This window comes from Chenopodium quinoa, unplaced genomic scaffold (assembly GCF_001683475.1).
Source record: "Chenopodium quinoa cultivar QQ74 unplaced genomic scaffold, ASM168347v1, whole genome shotgun sequence".
NCBI lineage: Eukaryota > Viridiplantae > Streptophyta > Magnoliopsida > Caryophyllales > Amaranthaceae > Chenopodium > Chenopodium quinoa.
In genome coordinates, this window is record NW_018744464.1 from 875,402 (window position 1) to 882,467 (window position 7,066).

Sequence of the window (7,066 nt, forward strand, 5' to 3'; positions counted from 1 at the left end):
AAGGTGCTAACTAAGAGAGTTTTGCTGAAAACTATTCTACTGTTTTTCTTCCCCCAAAAACGATCTAAAAAGGACCTTAAATATTCCGTACAAAATTGGCTGAGATCGGGAAATGGTCCGACCGAACTCTGGGTAGGTTCGGTCGAACTCTTGGTAGGTTCGGTCGAACCTCCCTGATCCTTGTTTGGTCGAACTTTTGAGGTTCGACCTTTCCTGCAAAATAGCTGAAAACTAGTTTGACACTGCCTTCTTTGCACCTTGGAGGTTCGGTCAAACTTTTTAAAAGTTTGACCACACCTAGGTTCGACCGAACCTTTCAGAGGTTCGGCCACACCTCCTCTTGCACTTCCTTTTCTTGCTTCCTCTCCTTCCCTTTTGCTACTCTTGCCTTTGTCCATGGTTTCCATACTTGGCCAAGGGGCCTCCCACCGTGCATAGGACCGCCATGGAACCTGCAAAAGATAGCAAAGTTCACGAGAGCATGGGGATGATAAAATAATGCATAAAGATTATCAAAATAAGCGCAAATAAGCATTACTTTTCATCAACACATAAAGAAGCCATAAGAGGATAAATGAGGTGGAAAAACCTAAGAAAAACAGGAGGAAAAAGACCTAAATACTACCCCTAAGAGTGACATAAATGTCACTCATCACAATACCATTACTCAATTTCTATATTTTTTTGGGGGGTAAAAATCATAATTTCATACTTCCTCCATTTTTTTTACTTGACTTGTTTCATTTATCATTTATCATGCTTGTTAATGCAGAATTTTAACGATCAATAATTTTAATTCCCCATAAGTAAAAATTATAGAAATTATATATTATGATAGTACTTATTAAGATGAATCTAACAAGATCTCATATGAATATATTTTTAGTTGTATATAATTCATTAGAATTTGTAATATACACTTGGATGCACTGTATACCCGGGATTAAAAATTAATTAGCAAATAACCCGGGTACACCTGGATGTATAGAACAAGCTCTCATAATTCACAAAAAATAATTAAGGGGTGGTGAATGGTGAAATAATCAAAGCGGAGTCAAGTAAAAAAAAGGAGGAAATATATTCTAACGCGGCTAAAATTATTCCCACCTGCGCTTAATTCACTTTCACAAGACTCAAGCAAAAACGCACAAGAGTGCGTTGTAGATCGATCATCGCCGAACTCCAGCGCACGGGCGTGCCCACCACAGCACCACCTAATCCCCTCCTGGTGAGCACCACTGTCTAAGGTTTATTTCATAGTTTTTGATTCACAACTCACTCTCCAACCAATAACCTTTGAGTTTCTTCTTATTGTTTATGTGAAATCAAGGTTTCCGATGTAGAAGAAATTATACATTTAATTTTTTGGTCGATTTAATTCAAGTCGAAGAATCTATGAAGTTTTAGGGCAATAATTATGTCCTAATGCTGTGAAATCATTCGAATTACACTTAATTTGCTTTTACGATTTGTACTAAATTAAGTAAAAATTAAAATTACTTTTGTCAAATTAAGCAAATCGAATTTGAAACCCTGTGTAGATAAAGAAAGAACGGAAAGGGAATTTGATTATGGTTGATTTTTTTTTTCCTTGAAAATGTTGGTTATGAGATATTGCAATTGAAAATTAGTTATTAGTTATAAATTAGGTTGGTGGATGTTTACCTTTTTATGTTTTTTTCTCCCTGTCTTTTGAATTTTGTTGATAGTTTCAGTAATTTGGTGATTTTGGAATTTAGGTGTTTTGCCTAAATGGTATTTTATTTCTTGGTAGTTGCTGGAGTTAGTAAATGGGAGTTGGAGAACTATATATGTGTTTCAGTAATTTCGATGGTAATTGTAGATTTTGCACCACAATCAAATCTTGGAATCTTTTATTCCATAGTGCACTTCATCTCCATTCAACAATCACTTTGCTATTGAGCCTAATTCAATAATTGAGTCAAATTTATTTGCTAATGTGTTGCAGGCTTAATTTATATAACACTTAACAGCTTAATGACCCGTTTGGCAACCGGTAATAAATTGTGGTAAATGGAAATGGATTTTTAGTTTAATTTAGTATAAAATACAACTTATAAACTCCATAGGAGCACAAGTCACCCCTCAAACTTCTGTTTTCTTCTTATTTATCCATTTCCATGATTCCATCCATTACCGCTTGAGAGGTGATATTAGGTGGAAATGTGGAATGATAATTTAGGAAGAAAATAGACAATTTGGAGGTCATCTTGAGTGATCATGGGAGTGAACATTGATTTTTGTTCCACATTTACGTACAATTTCATTCCCATTACCATGGTTTATAACCGGGTAACCAATGGGTCGTGAATGTTTAGAAGGAACTTTGAAAATGGACCTTTTCTCCCTTGGCTGGGGCTGCTGTCCTCTTGCCTTGGCTCAGGGACGGGCCTGTGTAAATCTCTGGTGAACCTGAGCTAAGCACCCTTGTGAAGCTCAATCTCGAACTTGTTGAACTCAGGTTTTAATCAAGTTGGCTATGCTTCTCATCTTAGTGAGAGCACATATTTAAGGCTTGAGGGACAGGATAAGTTAAAAAGTTCTTGGGAAATTCTCTTTGGTAACACTGTAGTTTTTAAAATTATCAGTGGTGAATTGCAAAAAAAAAAAACCTTATTATCTTTGGTAAACTCGATTTATTGTTTACCAAAGATAATAGCTTTTTTAATATAAACTCACTAAACATGGTTAATTCTATTTTTTTAATAATTAAATTATTTTTATTAAAAAGAAAAAATCGCAACCTCTCCTCCACCCAAGACCACCACCAACGCTGAACCCCAAACCACCGCCGGTCTCTTTCTCCACTCTCCTCCCACCGGCCACCGCAACCACAGCCTTCCTCTCTTTCTCCTCCTTCCACCGCAACCTCCCTTTCCTCCGCCTAGACCAAACCCAAACCACCGACTTTAGGAGTTAGGGTTTCAGGACAAAATCAACGGCGACAAAATCAATCCATTTTAGTGGCCATGGTTCTAAAAATCAACGGCAACGGTTTCAAAGGTTGGGGGAAGGGCCGATTAGGGTTTTGATGGTGGGGTATTGGTCGGCTGGGGATTTTGGGGGTGGTTTCTAGGGTTTTCGGGGGAAGGAAGGTGACGGGGATAGGCGCGGCAGGACGGGAAGGCCGGTGCGCCGGCGTGGGTTGGGGTAGGGGAGTGGGCGACGGCGGTGACGCAAGCGTGGTGGGATGCTGGTGGGGGAAGGGGTGACTTTTTTTTTTGAAAAAAAAAAGAAATTATTTTAAAAACCATTTAAATGTAAAAAAAAAAAAAAAAAAAAAAAAAATAAGAAAAACCTAATTAAAGTTAGTCATTAATGTTATAGTTAGCTTAATATAAAAAATTTGAGTTTATCAAAGATAATAAGTTTTTTTACAATTCACTTCTGAAAAGCTTAAAAACTACAATGTTACCAAAGAGAATTTCCCTTTTTTTGGAATTATTTTTGGATTTTTTTGTTTGTCTAACCCATCTGAGTGTAATTAAGTGCCTTTATCTCCCTTTAATTTAGTAATTTATATACTACCTCTGATTCATATTATGTGCAACAAATGAGTTTGCATAAGTTTTTGTGAGTGTCGCACGGAGAGTGAAAGATAGTGGTGCATGTGATGATGAGAGAGATAGAGAGAAATAACAACTTAATCTGTTGCACATAATTTGTAACAACCATTTTTAGTAAATGTTGCGCATAATATGAAACAGAGGTAATAATTTCATTTTTTCTAGTATAACAATTATCATATTTTGGTAACACATGGCTTGTATTGGTTTTTTTAGCTATAGATTGAGAAATATACGGCTCCCAGCTTGAAGATTGAGTATATACGACAATCTAGATCACAGTAGCAATGACAGAGGTATCTTATATTCTTGCTTATGCTTATAATTTATATCTGTACTCTATCCTTTGAGATCTTGGCTTTTGTGCTACTCTACCACCTTTGGTTTCTTTATTCTGAAGCTTCTTATGGGATCATTTGGCAGTATTGGGTGAGCCAGGGCAAGCATTGGTGTGACTTTTGCAAAATATTTATAACAAATAATCCATTAACGATTAGAAATCATGAAATGGGACAGCGTCATAAGGATAGTGTGTCCAGGCGTCTTGTTGATATGCGCAAAAAAAAAGGCTGCTAAGGAGAAGCAAGAAAAGGAAGATGCTCGTACATTGCAGCAAATCGATGCTGTAATGATCTATGCTCTAACACTACTGCACTACATTATTGCCCACTTTCTGTTGTTTAGTGATTGCATCTAATTTCTCTTATTCTCTCTTTTATCTAAATTAATGTCCTTCCTGCATGTCTTTGACAGAAAGCTACACGCAGTTATCAGAAAGATATAGCATCTCAAGAGAGCAAGCAATCACAAGCCCCTGTTGATTTTCTTGCCCGTGACACAGGTACTGCTCGTTGGCAAGTGGCAACTAACAACATTATGATGGCTTTTTCTTTCTTGCTTTTTATACTTTGTATTTTATTTCCTTTGTGTTTGTGTTCTTGAAAAAGGTATAAATGACCTTTAGTGCATCCTCTTGCTTGTCATAACAAATTGTTTAGATAAGATTTGCCAGCCCAAATTTGTTAGTGTGTGATTTATCCATTTATTTATCTGGAGGGGGGGGGGGGGAGTATTAGCCATGACAGTAGTTTGTCACTCAAGCCCTTGATCGAAAAGTGATCCTTACTGCTATAGGCCTTGTCATACTGTTGAACCCATTCAATAGTCTGCAATTTGAATCACGGACAGTTACATTGAAATCATTATCTTCTTTATTATGTGGACAGGACAAGAAATTAATCTCTGTTCTTCTTAGAAAGAGGTCTGAACAATGGTTATACACATCATCAATATTGATTGAAGAAGAATGAAGAGTTTAGATTCTTTTCTTAAAACTGTTTCTTGTTTGGGTAGGGAGGATGTGAGATAGGCTCACCATTCACAACCTTGTGGCTTAAGGCTCTCAAGCCTTAATAACATATTTTAAGGCTATACTTAACTCTTGAAGAAACATGCCTTCAACAATGAGGTTGTTATTACTTCATCCGTCCCAGACTAGTATTTACACTAGCTTATTATAGCACATAGTTTTAGGTGATAAGTTGTTTGGTTATTAATTGTTATTTTTGTTGGAGAAGTAGATGTGAAAGGAGATAGTTTGGTGTTATTTTATTAACAAAATTGATGAGATAGAAAATGTTGGGGTATTTTTTATTAAATTTGAGAGAGAATTAAGCCCTAAATTATAAGTTGTGGAAAGAGAGATGTATTAAAATAATAGTGGGAACTTTCCTAAACGTGTAAAAATTAATATGAGACAAATGCAAAAGGAAAGTGTAAAAACTAATCTAAGATGGAAAGAGAAATTTTTTTAATTTATTTTGGAAACCTTCTGTTAAGGTCTCTATAAGTTTACCTTATTTCTGCTTGTTTTAGGAAAAAACAAGTTTAGGTAAAGGTTAATAATTTTAGATTAGTTTAGATTTCTAATATGGGTTAATTAAGGCTCCCAAAATAAAATACACAGCTATAATAAGTTATGAGACAAGTGGAAATCTGGTTATTAGGATGCATCCTAAGAATTTTATTGTGATGTTTGAGATTAGTTAGTGAAGATAACTGTAATTATGAATGGATTTGAGGGTATCCATACATATTTTCTGGATTGAATTAACCTGTTTACTATCTGAATATTAGGTTTTGTGTTTTGAAGGAAACTGTTGGACGAATTAATATGAATGATAATTCTTTCTGCCTAATTTAAACTTCTGCTAACTAGTTCTTTATGTAGGATGAAGGAGGATTGCACATCCCATGATCAACTATTGGAGATTCCTTTGTTTTCTTCTAGGAATAGTAATAGTGATAGGCTTGTTAACTCGGGCTTAATGCAATTCTCCTGTCATCATCCCAATTTAAAAGAGGGACGGAAAATAAGCAGGTATTCGTTTGTGAGTCCCAGGATACACCTTCTCAGACATGTTATGAAATGATTTGTTTACTTTTTTTTTCGTTGGGAATGTGTTGTGTTATTACTATCAGGAAACAATTACGTTGCAACCCCTAATATACCAGGTTGCAGGGCTAAAAAGAAAATGATTCACAACACATCAACTTTAAATTCCCTAACCTTCTTATTTTTGTTACTTTGTCCTTTACTACAGCACTAAATGTTTTTATATATGCTTGCTCTGGAAGATTCTGTCGTTGTTACCATATGTGATACATTGCTTCAATATATCCTGTACCTCTTTCAATAATATTCTTTGATATGGTGGCAGCTTGGGAGTACAGCAGCGCTACAGGGTACTATTATGATCAACATACTGGCATTCAGTATGATCCAAAGTCTGGTTTCTACTACAGTGATGATCTAGGTAAAGAGTTGAACGAATTGCTGGTTTTGAATTTGATTGCATTTCCATTTCCTTCTTTTGTCACTGCTCTTGATACCTTTGATTTAATTTTTATCTTTTTCTTTTGTAATCATGAAGGTAATTGGGTGACACAAGAAGAGGCATTTGCAGCTGCTAAGAAATCTGCTGGTTCTAAACAAAAGGTGCCCTTGAAAAAGCCTTTGGCTGTTTCTACATCAGGTTAACCTGCTGAAAAGAAAGAGGGTGCACCTGGGCCTGTCGTTTCAGGGTCTATAAATCCTACAAGATCAGTAAAAGGTGCTCAGTCATCACTTGCAGTTGGAAAGAGGAAGCGGCCTGAAAAGCCAAAGGCCGTATTTGCTGAAGAAGCAGCTGCACTTAGAGCAAGGGAGGCAGCTAGGAAGAGGGTGGAAGATAGAGAAAAGAATATGCTTGGACTTTATGGTCATTGATATTCACAAAATAGCTATAAAAATTGCTTTCCTCATGTTTAGAAGAAGAGCTCTGTTTTAGATGGCTAAGGTCTGGTCTATTTTTAGATGGCTAAAGGTAATTGTCACCATTGCCTTCTCTGTATTATCTTGAGTATTGACACTTAGCTTGAGAATCCCATCATCTATCATTGATTGCATTTATTGATATATGGCTGGATGCTTACCTGAA

The 7,066-nt window shown here is 36.0% G+C and overlaps 1 pseudogene; it reads left to right on the forward strand.

Annotated features, from left to right (window-relative positions):
• Nucleotides 1-1,052: 1,052 nt before the first annotated feature.
• LOC110697490 lies at nt 1,053-7,066 on the forward strand (annotated as a pseudogene).